This window comes from Dendropsophus ebraccatus, chromosome 2 (assembly GCF_027789765.1).
Source record: "Dendropsophus ebraccatus isolate aDenEbr1 chromosome 2, aDenEbr1.pat, whole genome shotgun sequence".
NCBI classification, from domain to species: Eukaryota; Metazoa; Chordata; class Amphibia; order Anura; family Hylidae; genus Dendropsophus; species Dendropsophus ebraccatus.
In genome coordinates this window covers 132,129,850-132,157,260 of record NC_091455.1, presented here as the reverse complement: position 1 = coordinate 132,157,260, position 27,411 = coordinate 132,129,850, and the positions used below count along the sequence as shown (strand labels likewise).

Sequence of the window (27,411 nt, the reverse complement as noted above, 5' to 3'; positions counted from 1 at the left end):
CCCCTCTATAGATGGTCCCCCTCTTTCCCTCTATAGATGGTCCCCCTCTTGCCCTCTATAGATGGTCCCTCTCTTTCCCCCTCTATAGATTGTCCCCCTCTTTCCCTCTATAGATGGCCCCCCTCTTCCCTCCTCTATAGATGGTCCCCCTCTTTCCCTCTTTATAGATGGTCCCCCTCTTGCCCTTCTATAGATGGCCCCCCTCTTTCCCTCTTTATAGATGGTCCCCCTCTTTCCCCCCTTTATAGATGGTCCCCCTCTTTATAGATGGTCCCCCTCTTGCCCCCTCTATAGATGGTCCCCCTCTTGCCCCCTCTATAGATGGTCCCCCTCTTTCCCTCTTTATAGATGCCCCCCCCTTGCACAGCAGTCAGTAAATTAAAAAAAAACACAACTCACCTGACATCCGTTCCCCCGTCGATCCTGGTCTGTCCCCGGCTGACTCCGGCTGCCGGGGGTGTCTCGTCCTATCCCCGGCAGCGCGCGCATCACACAGCTCACTGTGCCGCCTGGGCCCTGACTTCCGATACAGAGCGTCTCTAACGTGCACTCCCAATACCGGAAGTCAGGGCACCAGGCGTACAGGGAGCTGTGTGATGCGCGCGCTGCCGGGGTTAGGAAGAGACACCCCCGGCAGTCGCACATCAGCCGGAGGCACCCGGGGACCCTTGTGGCAAGAGTGCAGTGGCGGGCCGGGCCGCAGCTGCGTGGGCGGATTATAATGTGGGCGGCGCGGCATGGGCCCCCCGGAGCCTCGGGCACCGGGCGGCCGCCCAAACCGCCCACATTATAATCCGCCACTGATGGCACACAAGCATCTGAAAATGAGGTTGGCATATTGTAGAAGAGACGCCCACTGCAGCTGACATCATGGCACAGAATGGTGGCACTGGGACGCAGATGTACCATGACATCGCAATTCCGGCGGCACAGCTGCTCAAGAAGTAATTCGAGCTAGGTAACTAGGTAGTTACCAAAGGCCAAATTGGAATGCATTCCTGGGAAATACAGCGGCTTCCTGGGAAATGCTTATGCTGTCTGTCTTATGCCAGTCTGTAAAAGAGAAAAGACCAGAGATGCAGAGAGACAAGTTAAAAGTGTGAAAATTACATTGAAGAATTCTTTTTTTGAATGTATAGTGTTAGAATACTGGTTTGTATTCAGGTCTTTTTTTTCCACTTTGTGGGATAATTCCTTTAGGCTATGTTCCCACACCACCTATTTTGGAACATTTAAAGGGGTTATCCAACGCTACAAAAACATGGCCACTTTTCCCCCTACTGTTGCCTCCAGTTCAGGTGCAGTTTGAAATTAAGCTCCATTTACTTCAATGGAACGGAGATTCAAAACCCCACCCAAACTGGAGACAACAGTAGGGGGAAAGTGGCCATGTTTTTGTAGCGCTGGACAACCCTTTTAACCACTGTTTAAAGCCATCTTTTTGAGGCTAAAAAAACAGCCATTATTTTATAAGAACTGCTGTTATTAGTACATTTACAGCCGTCATTATAAAATAACAGCTGTTATTTGGCCTCAAAATGATGGTCGTCCTAAAAGACAAAACTCTAGGCAGGAACAAAGCTTTAATGAGAAATCCTTTTTCTGTCAGCGATGTTTGCTACATTGGTAACTTCTCAATTTCTAAGAGCCATGATCCTTCATTGTACCATAAAATATACAGAATATAGTTATTTGTGGTCTGAAATTGGGGAGGGGGGTTGCAGTTTTGCAACTTTTGTAGGATTTTGTTTTCACACCATTAACCTCTTAAGGACGCATGACGTATCCGTACATCATGGGTCCACAAGAGGTGTTCAGAGCGGGGCCGCGCGGCGACCCCGCTCTGAACTGCCGCAATCCCGGGTGCCGCGTGTAGCCCAGGACCGCAGCTACTAGCGGGCACGGTCCGATCCACGTGCCCACTAATCAGGTAATCTGATGCAGTTATAAAAAGTGATCAAAAAGTCGTATATACGCAATCAAGGTACCGATAGAAAGTAAACATCATGGCGCAAAAAATTACACCTCACACAGCCCCATAAACCAAAGGATAAAAGCGTTATAAGTATGGGAATGGAGCGATTTTAAGGAACATATATTTGTTACCAATGGTTTGAATTTTTTACAAGCCATCAGATAAAAGAAAAGTTATACATGTTACATATCGTTGTAATCGTAACGGCTTGAGGAACATGCATAACAAGTCAGTTTTACCCCAGGGCGAATGGCGTAAAAACAAATAATCCCCAAATAAAAGAAATGGTTTTTTTTTGTTCAATTTCACCACACATTGAATTTTTTCCTGGTTTTGCAGTGTACTTTATGCAAAAATTCAGCCCGTTATTGCAAAGTACAATTAGTGACGCAAAAAATAAGGGCTCATGTGGGTTTCTTGGTGGAAAAATGCAAGTGCTATGGCCTTTTAAACACAAGGAGGAAAAAAGGAAAACGCAAAAACGAAAATTGGCTCCGTCCTTAAGAGGTTAAAGTACAGTAAAAAATTTTATTAAAGTATTGTATTGCCCCCCAAAAGTTATACAAATCCCAATATACACTTATTACAGGAAATGCTTATAAAGTGCTTTTTCCCTGCACTTACCACTGCATCAAGGCTTCACTTCCTGGTTAAAATGGTGATGTCACGACCCAACTCCCAGAGCTGTAAGTAAGTGCAGGGAAAAAAGCACTTTATGTGCATTTCCTGTAATAAGTGTATATTGGGGATTTGTATAATTTTTGGGGGAAATACAATATTTTAATAAAAATTTTTTGCTGGTCTTCTCCTTTAACTTTGCAGTACAACTGATATGTTACCTTTATTCTGCAGGTCAGTATGATTACAGAGATACCCAAATTATTTTTATGCTTTACTAGATTTAAAGGGGTTGTCCAGCGAAAATCTTTTTCTTTCAAATCAACTGATGTAAGAAAGTTAGATAGATTTGTAATTTGCTTCTATAAAAAAAATCTCAAGTCATGCGCAGTGCAGCTGGAGAAGACGCTGCTGTACTGCTCCTGTGCGGCGTAGTACAGCAGCGGCTTCACCCACTGTACTGCGCATGCGCAGCATAGTAAAGGCGTTGGTGTGGCCGACGTGCAATGCCGCCCCCCCCCCCCCGAGTGACGTCACCAGGCGGCGCTTTCCAACACGCCCGGAGGGGCGTGATTACAGCGCCGGAACTGGCCCAGGACCCAGTGACTACTTGAAGAAGCCCCCGCCCACCGTGACTACTTGACCAGCCACCCGCCCACCATGACTACTTGCATGGTAATTTGCATAGAGTGCGGGAGACTATTAAACTAACTTTGCGGGCTGTATGTACATGGGCCAGAGAGTACAGAAGGATGGTTAGGAAGCGTGCTGGCTGATGTACCAGCACGTTTCCTTAGCTTTATGGCCAATTTTAGTGTGATTGGTTCCCTTTAAAACTAACATTTCAATGCTTTGAATCACCAAAACCATGACCAAAAATCAGCATATTTGATACTATTTTTGTTTAGGCTATATTTTCAATTAAAATAACAGACATTCTTTATATAACGTAATAATTTGCATTGAAGTCAATTTAACCCCTAGACGACCCTGGACGTAGGGTTACGTCATGGAAGTCTGTCCCCAGACGACCCATGACGTAACCTTACGTCCTGGGTGTTTTTCCCGCTATGAAGCACGCTCCGGAGCGGAGCGCGCTTCATAGCAGGTGGGGGCCGGCTGCAATCAGCAGCCGGGACCTCACCGGTAAAGACACGCTGCAGCGATCGCGCTGCCGCGTGTCATTAACCCCTTAAACGCCGCGATCGCGGCGCGACCGCGGCGTTTAAATGTAAGTGACAGGGGGAGTCCCCTGTCACTTACCGATCGGGACCCCCGCAGTGTGACTGCGGGGGTCCCGATCATTAAAACGGACTGCCGGAGGTCTCTCACCTGCCTCCGTGCGGTCCGATCGGCGATCTGCTACACTGAGCCTGCACAGGCAGGCTCAATGAGCAGATCGCCGATAACACTGATCAATGCTATGCCTGTGGCATAGCAATGGTCAGTGTAGAAATCAAAGTACTGTATGTAAAAGTCCCCCAAAGGGACTTCAAAAGTGTAAAAAAAAAAAAGTTCAAAACACTAACACACAACCCCAAAACCCCTCCCCCAATAAAAGTCTAAATCACCCCCCTTTCCCATTATATAAATAAAACATATAAAAATGAATAAATAGATAAACATATAATATACCGTAGCGTGCGTAATTGTCCGATCTATTAAAATATAACAAGCGTCATTGCGACCGGTAAACGGCGTACACGAAAAGAGGGGAAAAAGTGCGCAGATTACCGATTTTATGTTACATTATATATTAAAAAAATCAATAAAAGTGATCAAAACGTCCGATCTTCACAAATATGGTATTAATAAAAACTGGAGATCATAGCGGAAAAAATGACACCCCATACAGCCCCGTAGGTGAAAAAATAAAACCGTTATAAGCGTCACAATAGGCCCATTTTATTAATATTTAATTGCCAAAAAAAAGGATTTCATAAAAAAAATACATATATAACATTAGAGAATCTGTGTAACCTGCATATGGTTGTGTTCGGACTGACCTATAGAATAATAGTATCATGTCGCTGTTACCATATAGTGCATTACGTAGACACAGGAACCCCCCAAACGTTACCATATTGCATTCTTATTTACGATTTCACCTATTTATATCTTCATAAATGATATATTTGGGATTCCGTCATACATGTTATGGTAAAATGAAAGACGCCATTACAAAGTACAACTATTCCTGTAAAAAACAAGCACTTACATGGCTTGTAGATAGAAAACTGAGAGTGCTAGAGCTCTTAGAAGGGGAGGAGGGAAAAACGAAAGCACTAAGATCAAAATTTGCGCGGTCCACTGGGTCATTTTGGGCCTGGTCCTCAAAGGGTTAATGGTTTGGATGATTATGCATAAGGGGATACCAAATATGTTCATTTTAATTTCTTTACATTTTTTATTTGAAAATTGGAAAAAGAAAAGCGATATGAATTTTTATTTTTATTAATTAAAATTTTCCCTTTCACGTCAAATCGATTCCAGTGAAATTCAGCTTCCAAAGGCCAATTGGCGCTCTTTCCCTTTGGAGGCTCGTGCTGCACACGCTTGGCACTTTATGTCCACATGTGGGGTATTTCCGTACTCAGGAGAAACTGCGCTACACGTTTGGTGTTTTTTTCATCTTTTATCCCCTTGTAAAAATTGAAGGCTTGGCCGAGGCTTGACTGAGGCATGGCCGGGTAAGTTGAACGGATCCACCCACTAGACCAGCATGGAGGGGGTGATAAAATTAACCATTTAAATGTAGGTGTCAGCTTTAGATTTGAATTTTAATTTTTTATTTGAACATTGGAAAAAGAAAAGTGATTTAAATTTATTATTATTATTTATTATTTTGACTGCCATTAAGTAAACGGGGACGGGATCCGCAGACGTCAAGTGTGTTTGTACCCTCAGGGTATGAGGATGTGCTGCAGACAAACGGACCAATTCAAGTAATGGAAACCTATTACATACAAGCTTAGATTATTGGTGGGGATTGAACAGAGTTAAATCTTTGTTAACCAGAGTTCCCCTTTAATTATTATTTGATAAGAAATGTTGATTTTCGAGAACAGCTCGCAATACCCGCAATTATAGTGCACCCTTAATTCCAGAGCACTATACAAGAGATAGGGGGTAACAAATGAGAACATTACAAGATCAAAAACACATTACATGAAGGCAAATGGTACACTGGTACATGGGGGAAGAGGAACCAGCCCGCGAGGGCTTACAATCTATAAGGTACGGGGAGAGAGACAGGAGGTAAAATGCAGCCAGTCAAGTGTGATACTTTTGTAGGACTTGTTTTTTTAACTGGTTGTTAGCCTGTGCCCCTTTAGCGTTATAAAACACTCATGCATGCAATATATTTTTCCAAGTAGTCTTATGACCCATATTTGTTTTTGTCCCCTGGACCAATGCACTGTTATCATTTTTCCCCTCATTTTTTATGTATGATATTTCTACTTTATATGATTTTATTAAATTTTGAGTAAAGGCAAGTATGCTCTAATGGTGTTTTTTGGTAATTGATGGTAGATGTGTCGGATGTGTCGGGGTAGTGAGTTCCAGAGTATGGGGGAGGCTCGGGCAAAGTCTTGGAGGCAGTTATGTGAGGTACAAACAAGGGGGAGCGCTGGAAGATCGTCACTGGAGGATCTAAAGTTGCGTGAGGGATGGTAGCGGGATATCGGGTCAGAGATGTACGGAGGGGACAGGTTGTGGATAGCCTTGTACGTCATGGTCAACAATTTAAAGTGAATAGGTTGGGCAATGGGGAGCCAGTGAAGGGATTGGCAGAGGGGAAAGGCAGAGGTGAAGCGAGGGGAAAGGTGGATTAGTCGGGCAGCAGAGTTAAGGATAGACTGGAGAGGAGCAAGGGAGTTAGATAGAAGGCTAGAGAGGAGGATGTTACAGTAATCCAAGCGGAAGATAATGAGAGCATGTACCAGCAGTTTTGTGGAGTCAGGGGTGAGAAAAGAGCAGATTCTGGAAATGTTTTTGAGGTGAAGGCGGCAGGAGGTGGTCAGGGCCTGAATATGTGGCTTAAAAGACAGGGCAGAGTTAAAGGTGACCTCAAGGCAGCAGACTTGGGGGACAGGGGACAGAGTGAAGCCATTGATAGTGATTGAAACATTAGACGGCTGGGTGGAGTGAGATGGGGGAAAGATTAGTTCTGTTTTGTCCATGTTGAGCTTTAGAAAGGGGGAGGAGAAGAAGGAAGATATGGCCGATAGACACTCTGGAGTCCTGGACAGCAAAGAGTTAACTTCTGGACCAAAGAGGTAGATCTGAGTGTCATCGGCGTAGAGGTGGTACCTGAAGCCGTGAGATTCTATGATATATCCCAGGCCAGAGGTATAGATGAAGAGAAGAGGCCCGAGTACAGAGCCTTGGGGAACACCAATAGTGAGGGGACAAGGAGGGGAGGTGGTGTGGGAGAAGGAGACACTAAAAGTGCGGTTGGACAGGTAGAAGGAGATTTAGGAGAGGGCTCAGAAAGTGACACCAAGGGATGGAAGAATTTGTAGGAGGAGAGAATGGTCAACTGTGTCAAAAGGCAGAAGATAGGTCAAGGAGAAGGAGCACAGAGTATTGGTGTGAGGTTTTGGCAGTTAGCAGGTCATTGGCCACTTTGGTTAAGGCAGTTTATGTGGAGCCGGATTGCAGGGAGTCAAAAAGCAAGTTGGAGGAAAAGTGGGAGCATAGTTCATGGTAGACATGTAGTTCCAGGAGTTTTGAGGCAAAGAGAAGAAGTGACATAGGGCGGTAGCATTGTAGGGATCAGTATAGGCAATCTTTGCATTTAGACAGTTCTACTAATTGTGGGACATTAAATATATATAAATGTATATTTAATCCTAAAAAATTTAGTGCCACTATTGATGATAAGGTTTTTTGTAAGCCTAATTATAAGAAGTGTATTAAAATGAACTCAGAAAGTAAACCCAATACATTGTTATATTTGGTAAGAACAGTATCTTGAATAAAAATAAATTACAGTATGGTTTTGAAAATGTAGCCTCTACTTCATTAAGAAGAGAGTCTAATAATACAATTTGTCTAATTGACATTGTAATCTGCTGGAACAGAGTACTGGAGTACTAAGAAATTGATTGAGAACCTTTTAGTAAATTGCTGCAGATGAATTAATCACTTGGCATTTATGCAGCTTCAGTACATGCGTTCTTAAACCAATACTGGCTAGACACTAGGAAAATGGAAAGCTGGTTATATTGTACATTTCTAAAACTCAGGCATTAGGCAGTTTGGCCTGTTTCACACAAGTGTATCTTAAATCCGTATTAGGTCTGCATTTTGTAGTCTGTAATACTAAGCTAATGTTACAAAATAATAGATAAGACACAGTAACCGACACAGCAATACACCTCTTTTTCCCAGAGACTGCCATGTGAGAGATCCACATGTGCAAGTTTTTGAGGGCTATTCACTAGAGATGAGCGAACCGGCCGAGGTTCGGGTTCGTATGAACCTGAACTCTCGGCTTCTGATTCCCACTGTCTGCCCGCTCCATAGAGAGGGTGGATACAGCCGGGAAACTGCCTGAAAAACTGGGATACAGCCTATGGCTATGGCTGTATCCCAGTTTTCCAGGCGGTCCTCCGGCTGTATCTACCCTCTCCACGGAGCGGGCAGACAGCGGCAGTAAGAAGCCGAGAGTTCAGGTTCATACGAACCCGAACCTCAGCAGGTTCGCTCATCTCTACTATTCACTTCTAGTTATATACAACAGTTCCGGTGGACAACACAAACAGTACAACTATATAGGACTGTGCCTATTTTATATATCTAGTCCACCAAATACATTACTTAAGGCGATCTATCTATAAGAATTATACCAAAGAACACCCAGATCATAGCCAAAAACATCATATATTTTATTCAAAAACAAAAACATGTAAAATGCATAAAAACTAAAGGAAACAACACTCCAGTACTTGATCATGTAACTTACGTGGTGGGTATTTATATATTACTTGTATAACATCCATCAACTTTCATGTGATAACAGAGCACATTAATATAATAAATAGTAATAAGGGGGCATATATTTAATCCAAGTGGGGAATGCATATATCACAACAAATAATAAGTAACCATCAATAGTATATTAGTGATATCCTATATACACAATCCTATCTGCCCCCAGCTCTCAATGATAACATGTATCAAAAGCGACTATGCTCCTATTGCACCTTACCCATCATGTAAACGCAAGGGACCCCGAACCTCAGCAGGTTCGCTCATCTCTACTATTCACTTCAAGTGGTGTGCTCAGCTTTAGGGTGCGTTTACACAGAGAGATTTATCTGACAGATTTTTTAAGCCAAAGCTAGGAACAGACTATAAACAAAGAACAGGTCATAAAGGAAAGACAGAACGACGTCTTATTCTATGAGAACGATTTACGAAGGATCAATGATAAAAATAGGTTCAAATTCTATCAAACGACTAGCGATTTCTCGTTGGTCTTTTAATCATTGCCTGCTATTACACTGAACGATTATCATTCAAATCCGAACGATCTAACATTTTTTCCAGCCTCTGGATCCTGCACCATCCTGACAATCGAGAGACCCCGATGCTGTGACTTTTTACCTGAATAGTGGTGCCTGAATCAGCCTGAAATAGTGGCCCCTTCTGTCAATTGTGAATAGATATCTCATCGCACCTAGAGGTTAAAGTGCCACCAATTGTAATGTTGATAAGAGCCACATTTGTTGTGAAAACATGCAGGTTTGTGCCTTGGGGCTTATTAGTGAAATATTGGTCACCTGTTCACATTGAATTAATTTATTTTAATTGTTTTAACAGATAATTGTTTAGATGACATAACCTTTAAATGCTGGCCAACGTTGGGCTGAATTACATCCATGTTAAGATGATACACTCAGTGATCTGTGAAATTTTGTGAAAGCTTTATATTAATACAACACTGACACAATTCTACATCAAATTGTGTTACCTTGACACATACTGGACTGAGTTCTCTATACAAATATTAAACTAATTCATTCATTTATTTGTTTTATTTGCAATATCTATATATCTAGACTTTAATTACTGTTTCCACTAGAGCCATATGCAGTAGAATAGCTGCATGAGAATTAACCCAAGGTCTGTAAAGCATCAATACTGCTCCAGTCAGACAAAAATCAATGTCAGACAAACATCTTCTGAATAACAAAACTGCTTCAGTTTAAAGTACTGTATATTAAGTGTTGCGATTCACAAATTAAATAAAACCTATCCTCTTTAAAATGACAAATGTTTGTCTCAATAAAGAAAAACATAAGATTCAGCAAAATAACTTCAATAATTTATCTCTAAAAGAGCTTTGCCTAAAAGAATCTAGGAATATATTACTGAAACAGAATACACTGTAAGGCTATGTTCAGACTATGTAAAACTACGGCCGCTGTTGCCGATGGCTGGCTGAGATACGGCCAGAGACCGGCCGTTCCGTGACCCGGCCGGGGTCACGGAACGGCCGGTCTCGTATGTTGTGTGAACATAGCCTAAGGCTTTAAAATGAAAGGGAGATGGATCAGGTCATCTTGGACCTGTGTGGGCCAGCTCCCGAGAAGTAAGAAGGGTGGAGGGTGCACAAGTACCAGCGTTAGCCAGTCGCTGTGTTCCAACAGTAGAAATGATAGAGAAAGGTATTTGGACTGGCACTCCAATGCATATTACGGAATTAAAACATAACTTTTATTTTGACATTAAAACAAAGTCATAAAACCAACGTGTTTCACGCTGCAGCACTTCATCATGGTTACCATGATGAAGCACTGCGGCGCAAAACGCTTTGGTTTTATGAACTTTTTTCAATTTCAGAATAAAAGTTATGTTTTAATTTCATGATATGCCTTGGAGTGCTAGTCTGAACACTTTTTTACAATTATTCTAGATTTGATGGGACCAAAAATGCGCAATTTTGCACTTTGGAATTTTTTTGCGCTTACACCGTTTACTATGCCAGATCAGGAATGTGATAATGTATTAGTTCTGCCGATTGTGCATGCAGTTATACCAAATATGTTTATTTATTTGTTTATTCATGTATTTATATTTTTAAAATGGGAAAAGGGGGGTGATTGGGACTTTTATAAGGGGAGGGGAATTTTTTTTATTAATAAATAACATTTTTACTTTTTTTCTACTTTAACTAGAAGTCCCCCTGGGGGACTTGTATATACACAGCAGGATCTCTCATGTATATACACAGCAATGATCCATTAGATCAGGGATACATTGCTTCGGGCTGCTGCAGCCTAGAGCAATGTATTGCCAAGCCGAGATCAGCATCTGTGCGATGCTGAGGCCTGGCTCGGGCAGAAGAATGGGGGAGATCCATTCCACTAGACACCAAGGACTGGGGGGTGGCCTGGCCCGTCTCCAGTGCTTCACCCCCAGCCCCGCACCCGTGAATAGAATGCCACCGTACACTGGAACTGGACCACGGTTCAAAATAGGGACTGCAGCACCGGCTTTCCCGTGCCGGTACCATTCTATACGTGGGTAATACTTCCGCTCCGGATCCTGGTAGTGTGAAGTGAATGGGCCACATACCCACAGTCTAATTTTTATTCCGCTGCCAGTATGTGACCCGGCCCCTTTAACCGCTTTCATCCTGCCACCTGCAGCCTACGGCCCGAAGCATACATTACCTGCTCGGCGCTCAGCTGTGTGTTAGGCTCCTGCCTCCCGTCGATCCCCATCAGCCAATCAGTACTTGTCAGGATGGTATCTCTGCAGAGCATTATGCGCCCCTCGGCTCGTGCTGTTCGGCCGAGAAGGCACTGATTTTCTTGTATCCTGTTTCTGTGTTTTGTTTGCAGTGTGTGAACACTGGTTTATTTGCTCACCTTTGTTGGGAGACACACCCGACTTCACCTGCTGAATCCTGTCTGGCCATGTCATGGTTAATCTGTGTTTGGGTTCTGCTGTGACTGACAGGTCATCCTGCCAGTGGATCTGTCTTGTTCTCAGGTGTCTGTGCTTGGAGATCAGGGGGATGGTCCAATTACATTCTGGATCAGAATCCTAGCCTCCTATATAACTAACCCAGTCTGTGCTCTCATTGCCGGATATTGAGCTTGTCTCTGCCTGGTTCTGTGTTTCTATTCTTGCTCTGTTGATTATGACCCTGCTTTGTCTTTCTGACCATTCTTGTTTGCTGCCTGCCCCTGACCATACTGCCTGTATATTGACTTTGCCTTCGGATTGTGATTTTGTACTTTTGCTGCCCGTTTGTTGTGACCCGGACTGTTGACCATTCGTTATTGTGTTTTGTCTGTCTGTCTTGTCCTTGTGTCCCACCTAGCCAGCGCAGGGACTGCCGCCCAGTTGCTCGCCGCCATTTTAGGGCGGATTGTGGCAAATAGGTAGAGGACAGTGGGCGGGGCTGAGCTTAGGGCTCACTGTTTGTCTTGTCCTGCTGTCCGGTTCCTAACAGAATAACCGGCCTTACTTTTTTTTTTTTTTTTTCTTCTCTCTCTCCACCTTGCTATGGACCCCATGAAAGCTCTGGTTGAGCAAATGCAAAGTCTCAACCAGCTTGTTCTGGACCTTACGCAACGGGTGCAGCAGGTAGAGTCTTTCCTGGGCCAAAATGCCATGCTATCTGCTGCTGTTCCCCCAGAACCTCCAGTGCAGCTTCCTGATAGGTTCAAGGGCGAGAGAAGGGCCTTTCGGATCTTCAGAGAGGGATGTAAGTTGTTTTTCAGACTTTGTCCCCGGTCCTCTGGGGATGAGAGCCAGAGAGTGGGCATAGTTATGTCACTCTTACAAGGACCTCCGCAGGAGTGGGCCTTTTCTTTGCCTCCAGATGCCACTGAGTTATCTTCTGTGGATCAGTTTTTCTCCGCATTGGAATTACTGTATGATGACCCTGACAGGGCAGCAGCAGCTGAGAGGCAGTTGACAGTTTTGAGACAGGGCAAGCGACCAGTGGAGGAGTATTGTGCCGAGTTCCGCCAGTGGTGCGTTCCATCCGGATGGAACGATCCTGCGCTTAGATGCAAATTTAAGCAGGGGTTATCTGATGGCATTAAGGATGCCTGGACAGGACACCCAGATCCTTCCACCCTAAAGCAGGCCATGAATTTGGCTATTCGCATAGACCGTAGGCTCCGTGACAGACATAGGGAGAAAGTAGGCTCTGACCCTTCTAAGACCTCTGTCCCCTGCTCTGTCAAACACTCTGTTGTTATCCCTGATATACATGAGGACGAGCCCATGCAGCTGGGACAATTGGACGCCAGGACCAGGCGAGAACATCGTAGACACAACGGTCTGTGTTATTACTGTGGTGACAGTAGCCACTTCATCAGTTTCTGCCACAAGCGTCCCAAGCGGCAAGAAAACCTGCACCCAGATCATCGGCGTCCAGGTGACTCCCAGGAAGGTCACTTGGGCGCACAGGTACCCTCCGGCGAAATAAACATTGCTAGTTCTACTGTAACTGATTTGCCTGTATCTGATGCCAATTTATCATGTTCTTCTGCTCGTCCTGTCAGTAAGCCTGTTCTCCATGCCATGGACTCTTCTTCTGATGAATGGGAGTCAGATGGCAATCTTCTAAGTGAAGTTGAGTCCTGTGAGGGTCCTGAGACCCCTCGTAAAAGGGGGGGTACTGTCAGGATGGTATCTCTGCAGAGCATTATGTGCCCCTCGGCTCGTGCTGTTCGGCCGAGAAGGCACTGATTTTCTTGTATCCTGTTTCTGTGTTTTGTTTGCAGTGTGTGAACACTGGTTTATTTGCTCACCTTTGTTGGGAGACACACCCGACTTCACCTGCTGAATTCTGTCTGGCCATGTCATGGTTAATCTGTGTTTGGGTTCTGCTGTGACTGACAGGTCATCCTGCCAGTGGATCTGTCTTGTTCTCAGGTGTCTGTGCTTGGAGATCAGGGGGATGGTCCAATTACATTCTGGATCAGAATCCTGGCCTCCTATATAACTAACCCAGTCTGTGCTCTCATTGCCGGATATTGAGCTTGTCTCTGCCTGGTTCTGTGTTTCTATTCTTGCTCTGTTGATTCTGACCCTGCCTTGTCTTTCTGACCATTCTTGTTTGCTGCCTGCCCCTGACCATACTGCCTGTATATTGACTTTGCCTTCGGATTGTGATTTTGTACTTTTGCTGCCCGTTTGTTGTGACCCGGACTGTTGACCATTCCTTATTGTGTTTTGTCTGTCTGTCTTGTCCTTGTGTCCCACCTAGCCAGCGCAGGGACTGCCGCCCAGTTGCTTGCCGCCATTTTAGGGCGGATTGTGGCAAATAGGTAGAGGACAGTGGGCGGGGCTGAGCTTAGGGCTCACTGTTTGTCTTGTCCTGCTGTCCGGTTCCTAACAGTACTGCTGTGCACTGATTGGCTGATGGGGAGCCGGGAGCCTCACACACAACTGCAGCGCCATGCAGGTACTGTATGCTTCGGGGCGGGGGCTGCGGGCTGCGGAATGCGGGGGGTGACCCAATCACTTTACACTACCAGGATCCGCAGCATATTTCACTGCAAACTCGCATTGTGAACTCCGCTGCTGATCCGGTACATGTGAAGCAACCCTTAATGTACCTGATGGTACATTCGCTTTAAGGTTGTGGAAATGCATGATGCTATCGTATGTCCTGCCTCAGTCGCTGATTAGTAAGTATGATTTCCCTGCTTCCCTCGCCACAAGCATAGCAGTCTGGCCACCAAGGGGTTAGCGTAACCCCCTGGAGGACCAGATGGTCACTTTCACATTAACCAGGTGCCCCTGCTCTGCAGAGTCTCCCATTGTTTTAATGGATGTTGTTACTCAAGTTAAGCACTTGAGTATTGAAAAAATACTCAGCTTGAGTAACGAGCATTATAGTGCTCGCTCGCCTGTACATATTACATTTTACATTTCACTCTGCTTTCTGTACCTTTATGCTTTGCATCCCACAGTGCTTCAGTACAGCATCATAAAGGGAGCTACAGTGCTTTCTCTGTTGAGGGGACAGTATAGTGGCTTTACACTGGTTCAAAATCTTGAAAAAAACGCCAATAAAAACACTATGGCTTTTTTTTTCTTTTGCAAAAATGTTAGCAGACAGGTGTTAGCTGGAAGTAAATGGAAGTTTATGGAATGGAATAGTGTTTATGGCCCAGCAGCTAGGTCATGTGATGGCAGAGGAAAAAAAAATTCAACACACAAAAAAGCCCATATTTTAAAAAGGATCATTCACACATAAAGTCAAAAACTCCAGAAAAATGCTAGAAAAAAATGCAAATGCATGGAAAAACACATTGGCAGCTTTTCTGCCATTTTATGGAGACTTAAAAAACACCACACATAAAGGATGTGTGAGGGCATCCTAATTACACTATGGGGGAGGGGGGTATCAAACTGGTGTTATCAGGAATGGGCAGTGAGCCTGGTATGAACTGGGCCTAATTTTACCTTTTGTCTGACACACCCATTTGTCTTTCACCATCCTGGCAATGCAGGAGTTGCACTGCTCACTGCTAGCCTTGATCGCTGCAGCTGAGCAGTGTTTTTGATTGACACATGCCTCTACCTGTCCGGAACCTTGAGGATGAGAGCGCCGGTCCAATAGGGATCCGGACCGCGCTCTTGATCCTCAGAAATAAAAGCAGAGCCAGTTATTCCCTGCTGGCAATTAAGGTTCTTACCCTGATCCCAGATCCCCATGACTGCTCCTGCAATGCCTGTTCCTAATTCCTCTGTTTGCTTGGCTTGTTACCTGACCTCCTGCTAGACCTTTTTGACCGTTTGATCCCTGATTTTGTACTGCGTTGTCCGGTTGGTCCTGACTTGGCTTGTCGACTCTCCTTTGTTATGTTTGTCTCTGTCTTGTTCGGTGTTACACTTATTAAGTATAGGGTACGTCTTCGTGGTTGTCCGCAGCCGCCTAGGGCCAACTGAGGCAAGTAGGTAGGGACAGTGGGTGGGTTGACCCTTAGGGTTCACTGTCTCATCTTGTCTCTACCTCCCCGTCCTGACAGGTGTAAAGTAGAATTGTCTCAGTTGCCCCTAGCAACCAATCAGATTCCACCTTTCATTTTTCAAAGAATCTGAGAAAAGTATATTCTGATTAGTTGCTAGGGGCACCTGAGCCAATTCTACTTTATACCAGTTTAATAAATCTCCCCATATGTGTTTACAGCCAGGAGGGCTAATATGTCTTCTTCTTCATACCTGTGTTATAGGAGCATGTGTCCTTTATGTAACTTTTGTGGAACAGTCCATGCAGGTTCATCATACGGAAAGTTCTGTTGCCTGTGTGAGCCTCACATAAATCCCCATAGACTCAAGCAGAAAGTATGTCACCGAAGCCTGATTCAGACTTGCTCTACAGTGGTCCCAGTGTGATATTTAGAGATAAAAGCAGCAGGCAAGAGAACAAGTAAGAGGCTGACACATTTAATTGCATAATAAAACATCTGGGAAATATTTCTTGGTTGGAGTATTTCTTTAAAGAAACCACCGATATCAACTATGTACACTGACTTATTATTTACGCCAGAGTCATGGGCATACAAGATGCTTTGATGCATGTAGGGAGTGAAGGTTAGCTTTCTCTGGTGCAGTTTCACTTAAAAGGCTACTTAGCCATAAAAAAATTGTTAAAAAAAAACAGCCAGTTCACATAGTACATCACAGATCTCTGCATATTAGGCCCTATTCATTCTCTATGGAGCTGCCGGAAAGAGACGAATGCTGTACTTGTGTCTTTCCAGTGGTTCCATAAAAAATAATTGGAACCACAGGGTCACGTGCATCTTTTGTCAAAACAAAGGAGCTAGGGGATGATCTAAAGGTCACGGAGGTCGGACCCCCTGTGTTCTCTTACTCGTTTCCTATCCTGTGGGCAGCAGACAAATACATTTTAACAGGGAACTATCAGTAGGTTAGACAAATCTAACCTGCTGATAGCCCCCTATAGCATCGGGGATGCTGAGGAGTAAGGTATGTGTGTTACCTTCCTCCTTGGCGCTGGTTCCACGCTGTTAGTTGGGGTACATTCTGCTCTGGAGCACTGCTGCATCATCTAGCCCGCCCCCAACCATTGCACTGATAAGAAGGAGCATGGAGCCTCGGCCCCTCAGAACGCTTTTGTGAAGCTCATCATGTGCAGAGGACAGCATCTATCCACACATCGTAACCTGAGCTGGCCAGAACATACAACAGCATAACAGCATGGGGCATCTGAAGCTTGTTTTCCCACAGTGTACCACCCCTTACCCCCCAACAAGAGGGACATCATGGAAACATATCCATCGTACTTGGAACTCGATAACTAAGAAGCACTGCAAGAACCATTTTTGCTGCTATAATGCACTGGGCTATACTGTAAATCTATGTGGCCAGACGCCATAACTGGCGGAGGTATTATTCCACAACCAGTGCAATAATCCTCCTATTCCCTGAGGAACTTGTCATGACTGTACAAGGGAAATGCGTTGGGGATTGGAAGATAGGATACCATTAATAATCACCTCTAACTTTAAGGCTATGTTCACACTGCGTATGTTTCCGGCCGTAGTGCGAACCGCGAATATACGCACGTAGTTTTGAGGTTGATGCGTTCGCTTGAAAGTATACGATATACACCCGCACAATGCACACTACGTATGAGCTTACGGCCGGATCGTATACGGCGCTGTGAAAAATGAACAAGACCATTGTTTGAGGACGGAAATGTTGAAACTCACGGCCGTGGATTTCCATGCGGTCCCGTACAAAGTACTTATTTCAGCCAAATTAAACTTGATTTTTCGATCCAAAAGGTTCTGTGTGGTTTACGGGGCTGGGCGAAGATTTCCAAGTAAATGACCTGCCTCAGATCGCTTCGAAACAAGCTAGGGAAGCATAACTACAGGCGTATGTTCACGGTTCGTATGCATCCGGCCGCATGTCTATTTTTCCCACGCCCGTATTTTTCCCAAGCTGTATCTATATTCAAGAAATGTGACCCAGTTTTCACCTCACACTACTTCCTGCCATACCTACATACACAAGAGAGGTGAGCTGGCAAAAATTCTTTTTCTTGTTGGATTTTGAAATACCTACATACAGTACGCCTAACCTTATCGTTCTCTGACTTTAAGGGTGCCTTCACACCTACCGGATCCACAGCGGATCTCACTTCTGCGGATTAGAAGCGAGAACCGTTTTGGATCCGGTATCAATTCACCCCTATGATAGTACATATTCGCAGCGGGATTGACATCCCCCTGTGAATATGTGCTTTAACTCCCTGGTGCCCGCAGCCCCGACGTCGCATCCTCGGCACATCCCCCCATCCCGGCCACATCCCCCCCATCAGCCCACTCCCAGCCCGCCGCTTCCCGCATCCCGCCGCCGAGAGCATACAGTACCTGCTCGGCGGTGCGGCTGCAGTGAGGCTGCCGGCTCCGGTCCCGCTCAGCTGGTCCCGGAAGCCTCACTGCAGCCGCGCCACCGAGCAGGTAATGTATGCTCGTGGCGGCGGGCCAGAGATGGGCTGATGGGGGGATGTGGCCGGAATGGGGGGATGTGCCGCCGCCGAGGATGGGGGATGCGGCGGCGGGGCTGCGGGCACCAGGGAGTTAAAGCACATATTCACAGCGGGATGTTAATCCCGCTGCGAATATGTGCTATCATAGGGCTGAATTGATACCGGATCCGCAGCGGTTCTCGCTTCGAATCTGCAGAAGTGAGATCTGCTGTGGATCTGGTAGGTGTGAAAGCACCCTAAACAGAACCAATGTTTAATTGGAAATACCCGCACACGCTCTCCCAGTGTAGGAGAGTCCCTCCTGGCGTTTAGGGATGCCTGAACCAGGGGGTTGCAAACTAGAGATAGGCAGGGTCATATAGGAACAATATATGACCTATATGCATCATATTACTGTTTGTTATATGTTCTTTCTTTTTTGTTTGTGTGTAATACCACCACTGTTTGTAATTTATAATAAATACACTCTATAAGACGCCTTATAGCAATTCTACCACAGTCCCTTCACTTCTTTTAAAATGAAGGATATCAATAAAAAGGCCCTTTTTGTCCCACAAAAAAAACCTCACATGGCTCATTATATAGAAATATGTACAGGGTTTTAATTTTTTTGAGGCGTGAGGAGTTACAAATTTGCCAAAAATCTCATACTTGGGAAGGGGTTAAGCAAGGTAATACTTCTGACATATTCTGTGTGTATCAAAACAATCTAGGCAAGACTCTAGGCAAGATTTCCAGGAATGGTAACATATATTCCAGAGCCACATTCACAACAATGCTGAAATATCTACACATGGTTTTATTAGGATATTTGCAGTCATTTGCATAACTCCCGTTGAGTTTAATGGCAGTTGTGAAGGGCGTAGTCCTACAGTCTATGTGCACACATAGAGAGAGTAGCTTGCAATGTTACACTGTTTGCAAAACTTCCATTAAAGTCAATGGGAGTTACGCAAAAAGTGTAACTGCCTCAATTCAGCTGGGACCATTTTTACAAGATCTGAATACCCCTTGAAGTGTTTTTGTTATTGCATTGTATTAACAAAATTACCAAGCTTTTGGTGGGTGTAATAAGCTATTTTTAAAAGTCTTATATTTTACTATCATATAATTTATGATGATTTCTATTAATGCATGAAGAATTAGCTGACAAGATTGAAAAGATATCAAATCATACAATACATTGCCTGCAGCTAATTAATTAGATTCCCTCCATTATAATTGTTAAAAATAAATCCATGATTTTCTCTGCATTGTGTACCAAAGCTGTAGATGTCAACTACAGAGAAAATTTGTGTTTGTATGGAATAGTTCTGCAGTCATATAATAAAAAACAGAAGCTTTTTGTTTTAATCTCTTATTAGTATATTTCCAATCTAAACAACTGATTTGATGAATACTACTCTTAAAATGGAAAATTAAATTGTAAACAAAGAGTTTGCACAAAGTAACCTGTGTATGAAAGATGGCTAGACAAGTTAGGTAACAATAGGATAGATCATTTGATCAAAAACTGGCATCTCCTAACTGGGTGATAGTTCCTACGCTGGCTAAGCACACAGGCGTAGGTTGGGTTCACACACACACAGTATTTTTGCTCAGTATTTTGGTTCTCATATTGCAACCAAAACCAGGAATGGATCGAAAACACAGAAAGGCTCTGTTCACACACTGTTGAAATGTAGTGGATGGTTGCCATTTTATAATAAATAATTGCCCTTATTTCATAACAGCAGATGATGTTTTAAAATAACGCCTATTATTTGCCATTAAATGACGGCCATCCACTAAATTTTGACAGTGTGTGAACGTAGCCTTTCTGTGTTTCAATCCACTCCTGGTTTTGGTTGCAATATGAGGACCAAAATACTGAGCAAAAATACTGTGTGTGAACATTTCCAGTCAGTCCTCTCCATCTACCTTCTCCAGTCAGCAGGATTTAAATGCTGATTGTTAGAGTTCAAGCAAATCCCAAACTTTCAGCAAGCTCACTCATCTCTAGTCAGAACCAGAAGACAGCATCAGAACCTGAACAGAACCACAACTGGAGTTAAAATTCAAACATAGTCAAACCAAGAGAGCATGTCAGTGTCTAAAAAAGGCCCCTAAGGCTGCAGTCCCACATTCCGTGATCCTGATGGATCACGGACGTGGAATACATGTACCGGAGTCCCCCCGCGCCCGGACAGCATCTGTAATTAGCACCGTGCCGCTGATTCATTACAGCGCGGCGCTTATGAATACAGTCTCCCCCGCTCCCAGCATCTAATTACAGATGCTGTCCGGGCGCGGGGGGACTCCAGTACTGGCATTCCACGTCCGTGATCCGTCAAGATCACGGAACATGGGAATGCAGCCTTAAACCTCATATTCCTGATCAACCTGAAGTTATTCTGGAGCAGGAGTCCTCCAAGGTGTGAGAGAAGCAACATTGTATATTGCAATGACTGTGTAAGGACCAATACAAAACAGAGTAAGGCTAAGTTCACACAACATAAATTTACTATTAATCACACCCATTGTTGCAGATTTGCAACAACAGCCGTGATTAATAGAAAAATTATGTTGCACTACAGTCCGTGGACCTCGGCCAGAGTGTATACTATGTGATTCCTAGCGGTTGCACGAAAAACTGACATGTCAGTTTTTTGCGGCCGCTATTCATTGAATATCAGCTGCACAACACTGACAGCTCACACAATGGAGATTGTGGCTCCAGACGCAGTTTCCATTGTGTGCTATGGTGACTTGAGATGCGGGTGCAATTCAGCACAAATGAAGTTCATCCAGCTGGTACTGCGGTACCGGCTGGGATGATCTTCACTGACACCGGCCGTTTTGTGACACGGCCAGGTCACAGAACGGACGGTGTCATTCAGTGTGTTTGACAGATGGTTCCTTCAGACTCAAGAGGGGCAGACAACTTGGACCTTTGCTGAATAATGTAAAACTTTAAATGTCAAAAACATTTTTTTTTACACCATCAGAAGTTCTGGAATCTACTTTGTTTATTGCTTGTTTATTTTATGCATAAGATTGGTGTAGGAGAAGTTGCATCTGCACCAGATGACTGTGAACTTTTTTTCATGAATTAGGGCCCATTCACACTGAGATAAAATGGTGGAATTTAAAGCGGAGCGCACATCCCAGGCACCACTTGAAATTCAGCCTGTCCCATTGTTTTAATGGGATTTCTGAAGCGCCTCCGTTCTGCACCGAAAGAAGTGACCTGTGAAATATACGTAAATAAAAAAACGTAATACAACATTAAAATCAAACAGACTCAAGATCCAGTGCCATAGTTATGTGGTGACCTAAGGGTGGTATTAGCAAGGGCTTGTGTTATGTTACCACTGCAGCACTTGTCATGGGGCTCAGAGTGATAGAAGATGTCCCCCCCCCCCCTTTAAAGGAGTAGTCCTGGTGTCCCTATGGTGTGGTGTGCAAGATAAGGAAGTGACCGAATCCAAAGTAATTAAACAGGATAACATTTTTACTTGTTTACTTAAAGGGGCAGTACAATAAATGCAAAGTCTTTAACCATAAAATACATTTGAATCACTGCTGCAAACGGTTAAACTGAGAATACTTTACAGGTTTTTGGCCAAGTCTCTTGTAAAGGGTGACTGGTTTTAAGTTGTATACTTGAGCCCAAGCAGGGGACCTATCCAAATAGTACTGTGCTCTGCTGGAGGTGCTCTAACCACTTTGAAGTCGGTGGTGACAAACTTAATGACACAATCTGTACTCATGGCTATGATCATCCGTCTATTGCTGATCGAGGGCACAGAGTGACATGTCCAGTAGTACAGGCCCCTGTTAAAGAAGAAGTTTGGCGAACACTTTTTAGTTATACATTTAGTTATCCATTTTTTAGTCATACAAATCACCAATATACACTTATTATGGGAAATGCACATACAGTGCTTTTTTCCCTGCACTTACTACTGCATCAAGGCTTCACTTCCTGGATAAAATGGTGATGTCACGACCCGGCTCCCAGAGCTGTGCAGGCTGTGGCTGCTGGAGAGGATGATGGCCCTCCAGTGCCCTGTGTCCCTCAGTGTCCCCCTGCCATCATCCTCTCCAGCAGCCACAGCCCGCACAGCTCTGGGAGTCAGGTCGTGACATCACCATTTTATCCAGGAAATAAAGCCTTGATGCAGTAGTGCAGGGAAAAAACACTTAATGTACATTTCCCGTAATAAGTGTATATTGGTGATTTGTATAACTTTGAAGGGCAATACAATACTTTAATAAAATTTTCACAGGACTTCTCCTTTAAGGATGAGGCAGCTGTTGGGGTTTCCCTTTAGGTCCTGGCAAGTTGCAGTGGGGTACTTCTGGGTAAATTGCTCTTCTCCAATCCATTGGCTTGAGACTGATGCTTTCAGTGATTCAGGCCTTGGAGAGAATAGGATAGCCCCTCAGTGTGGAAAAGTTGTAGAATCCCATTTCAATAATTGTTGCACCATGGGTGTACTAGCCTGACATGGCTAGCATACAGGAACACTAGAAATCAGGATACACTTTTGGGGAACCAGAAAATGGACTCTGGCCGGATGACCAGACCCCGGGAAGACACTCACTGGCCCAGGACTTTGGCAGGATACACAAAGGATACTGACTGGTACTTTCTCTGACTAAACTGGTTCTGAACACATGGTTCATTCCACCCCCTACTTGTAGTCTTTTGTTTTCTATTAATGGAGAAAAACCTGGGGAGACAGGAAAATATCTCTTTTGAGGAATCTGTACAGGAATTGGTCGACAAGCCAACTCAACCACCATTAACCCTTCGTTACAGTTCCCTTCACCTGTGTGTTACAATAGTGCCATAGCAGACAGTGACATCTAGTGCCCAAACTGCAGTATGACTTTTACCATCCACAGAATATCCAACAATACATCAACCTTCTGTGCCAACCTACATACACATGTGATAACCCAAGGGTGCTAGGTGTAACTTGCAGGGGCAGGTGTTGCAGTACCGCTGTGGCACCTGTCATAGGGGCTGGAGTGGTTCAGTGCAGAGAAACCACAGAGATCAGGATAAACTTCAACAAATTGGAACTTTTACTGAAGTGTTTCTTAAAGGTGCAGTACACATTATACTGTTCATTGTAAGCAAGGTGCAAAAATATGATAGCTTGAGAGATGGCTGGCAACGTCCCTTTGACAGTTTGAAGTTTTAGCAAAGTCTCTTCAAATTCTTGATAACTTTGAGCTTGTGACTTGGGTTCTATTCAATTAGTAACTACTCTACTGGAGGGGCTCTAACCACTGTGTCCACAGCTATCATGATCCACCTAATGCTGGACAATCTAGGAAGTCAGGCCCCAGGAAGGGAGAGCTAGCTGTTGGAGTTCTCCTTTAGGTTCTAGCAAGAAAGAGACTGTCTACTCTGTATTGCGAGCAAAGGATTTTAGTAAAGATAGTTTTTTTCTCGTTCAACTTCAAGACTGACTTTGTTGATTTACTGTATCTGCACACCTACATCCATTTTTATTTAAAGTGTTTTGTTGGTGTACACAGGGGTGGGCATATACCACTCCTGGCAACCGTGACAAGTGCCTCAGGAGCACCATCATCAGGCCCAGCTACATACCACCAAACATCCCCTGGTCACGACAATTCATTTTTGGCATCCTACGAACAGGATTCGAACTATAAAACTGTGCAAGAAACCCCAAAAGTGTATTTAACCCCTTAGGGACCAAGCCTATTTGAGCCTTAAAGGGGTAGTGCGGCGGTAAAAAATTATTCACAGAATAACACACATTACAAAGTTATACAACTTTGTAATGTATGTTATGTCTGTGAATGGCCCCCTTCCACGTGTCCCACCACCCCCACCCGTGTACCCGGAAGTGTAGTGCATTATACATACCTGATCCGTGCCGACACGCGTCCGCCATCTTGTGCCAAACGTCATCTTCGGCCGGCCGGCCGGCCCGAACACCTCCGATCTTCCTGAGTGCCGGACGCTTCATCAGCTGCTCAGCCGCGATTGGCTGAGCATAACTGTGCTCGGCCAATCGCTGCTCAGCGGCTGATGATGCGGCACTCGGGAAGATCGGAGGTGTTCGGGCCGGCCGGCCGAAGATGACGTTTGGCACAAGATGGCGGACGCGTGTCGGCACCAAAACCCACAAAAACTGTTGCCACATTGCAAGATCCATAGCGTTCTTATCTTTTGCGCGACAGAGCTGGTTTTGGGCTTATTTTTTGCGGGAAGATCTGTAGTTTCTATTGATACCAAGTTTTATATGTATATGGCTTTTTGATCTCTTTAATGGCGTATTTTCTAAAGCAGATAGATAAAATACAGCTATTCTGGTACTGTTTTTTTATTTATTTTTTTACAGCGTGTGTCGTGCGATATAATTATTGATATCGTTTTATAGATTGGGTCGTTACGGACGTTGCGATACCAAATATGTATAGGATTTGTGTTTTTGATCACTTTTATGTAATGTTTTATTGTGTATGAACAGTGAGGATAATTGTAGCCACAGCACAGTAATAAATCCTATTTCTTATAATGAAGCGGTTAAACACGATGGTAATATAAAGTGTATGGTTACTAATGCCAGAAGTCTAGCCAGCAAGATGGGGGAGCTAGAAGCCTTGGTTCTGGAGGAGTCCATTGATGTGGTTGGTGTGACTGAGACATGGCTGGACTCCTCACATGACTGGGCTGTCAATATTCAGGGATTTGCGTTGTTCAGAAGGGACCGAGTGGGCAGAAGGGGAGGAGAAGTATGTCTGTATGTCAGAAATGATATTAAAGTGAGTGTAAAAGATGCAATAGTGGGCGATGACTGTGATGATGTGGAAGCATTGTGGGTAGAACTACAGAAGGAGGTAAAGAGTGAAAAAATTATTCTTGGTGTAATCTATAGACCCCCCAACATTACTGAGGGGATAGATGGTCAGTTGAATAGACAAATAGAGCGGGCTGCCCGAGAGGGGACAGTAGTGGTAATGGGGGACCTCAACTACCCAGATATAGATTGGGGTTACGGTTCAGCTAAAACCACAAAGGGGAGAGAATTTCTTAACCTCCTGCAGGATAATTTTCTGGGCCAGTTTGTGGAGGAGCCAACTAGAAGTGATGCCTTGTTGGATCTGGTTATTTCTAACAACGCTGAGCTGGTTGGGGATGTCACTGTCCATGAACGCCTGGGTAATAGTGACCACAATATAGTGACTTTTAGCTTAAAGTGTAGAAAAGAAAAACATGTTGGGAGGGCAAAAACTCCTTAATTTTAAAAGGGCCAATTTTCCTGGGTTAAGGGCAGAACTTCAGGGCATAGACTGGGGGCGGCTGCTATCACTTACTGATGCAGCTAATAAATGGGAAATCTTCAAATCCACATTAAATAACTGTACTGCCAAATATATTCCTATGGGTAACAAATATAAACGGTTAAAATCCAATCCCACATGGCTTACAACCGAGGTTAGAAGGGCTATAAATGAGAAAAAAGGGGCATTCAAAAAATATAAATCAGAGGGGTCAGCTGTAGCATTTCAACATTACAAAGAAGTCAACAAAACCGGTAAAAATGTAATAAAAGCAGCAAAAATTCACAATGAAAGGCAGGTTGCCATAGATAGCAAAAGAAACCCCAAAAGATTCTTCAAATATATTAATGCAAAAAAAAAACAAGGTCAGAGCATGTAGGACCCCCAAAATAATGGTGACGGGCAGTTAATAACTGGGGATCAGGAGTAAGCTGAGTTACTTAATGGCTTCTTCAGTTCTGTATATACAAAAGAAGAAGACGGAGCTGTGGTGGGTGGGACCAGTACTGAGGTGGGTGGGGCCAGTGCTTCTAACACATGTAATGTACTGAACTGGTTTACTATAGATATGGTCCAAGATAAATTAAATAAACTCAAATCTCCAGGGCCTGATGGATTACACCCCAGAGTTCTTAGGGAACTCAGTTCTGTAATTTCTCTACCCTTGTATGAAATATTCAGTGATTCTTTGCTTACTGGTATTGTGCCGAGGGACTGGCGTAAGGCAAATATAGTGCCGATCTTCAAAAAGGGCTCTCGAACCTCCCCAGGTAACTATAGACCTGTAAGCTTAACGTCCATTGTGGGGAAACTATTTGAGGGGCTTATAAGGGACTACATACAGGAATATGTAGTGGCTAATAGTATTATAAGTGATAACCAGCATGGTTTTACTAAGGACAGAAGCTGTCAAACCAACCTAATATGTTTCTATGAAGAGGTAAGTAGAAGCCTGGATGGCTGCGCGGCTGTGGATATCGTGTACCTGGATTTTACAAAAGCGTTTGACACAGTTCCTCATGGATGTCTGATGGGTAAGTTAAAGGGAACCTGTCACCCCCCGTACCGGGGTGACAGGTTCCCGACCCCCGTTAGAGACCCCTATACTTACCTCATCCCGCCGGGTCCCGCTTCTGGATTCGGTCGGGTCCCGGAGATCTCAGCCGCTGCAGCCCGGCGCGCGCGCTGAGAGATGAGTCCAACGCTCATAGAGAATGACGGAGCGCTGGACTCTCCTGTCATTCTCTATGGGTGTTGGACTCATCTCTCAGCGCGCGCGCCGGGCTGCAGCAGCTGAGATCTCCGGGACCCGACCGAATCCAGAAGCGGGACCCGGCGGGATGAGGTAAGTATAGGGGTCTCTAACGGGGGGTCGGGAACCTGTCACCCCGGTACGGGGGGTGACAGGTTCCCTTTAAAGTCTATCGGTTTGGAAAATTTAATGTGTAACTGGATTGAAAACTGGCTTAAAAATCGTACCCAGAGAGTGGTGGTCAATGATTCCTACTCCGAATGGTCCCCGGTAATAAGTGGTGTACCCCAAGGGTCAGTACTGGGCCCTCTTCTGTTTAACTTGTTTATTAATGATATTGAGAATGGAATTAACAGCAATGTTTCTATCTTTGCAGATGACACCAAGCTTTGTAGTACAGTACAGTCTATGGAGGATGTGCAGATGTTACAGGATGACTTAGACACACTGAGTGTTTGGGCGTCCACTTGGCAAATGAGGTTCAATGTGGATAAATGTAAAGTTATGCACCTGGGTACAAATAACCCGCATGCATCATATGTCCTGGGGGGAGTTTCTCTGGGAGAGTCGCTGATGGAGAAGGATCTGGGTGTACTTGTAGATAATAAACTACAGAACAGCACACAATGTCAGTCAGCTGCTTCTAAGGCCAGCAGGATATTGTCATGCATTAAAGCAGCCATGGACTCTTGGGACAGGGATATAATATTACCGCTTTATAAAGCTTTGGTGCGGCCTCATCTG

General features: G+C 44.4%; 1 protein-coding gene across 6 annotated transcripts in view; it reads left to right on the top strand.

Moving 5' to 3' along the window:
* Window positions 1–27,411, top strand: part of LOC138784662 (transmembrane channel-like protein 2) — a 169,337-nt gene that overhangs the window by 2,833 nt on the left and 139,093 nt on the right. Inside the window, exon 1 of one of the 6 annotated variants that reach the window (XM_069960296.1) lies at window positions 9,224–9,346. The exons of the other annotated variants lie outside the window; for them this stretch is intronic. The gene's annotated coding sequence lies outside the window, so the exon portion shown is untranslated. Of the gene's footprint in view, window positions 1–9,223; window positions 9,347–27,411 lie in introns of those variants that run through there. 6 annotated transcript variants of the gene reach the window in all.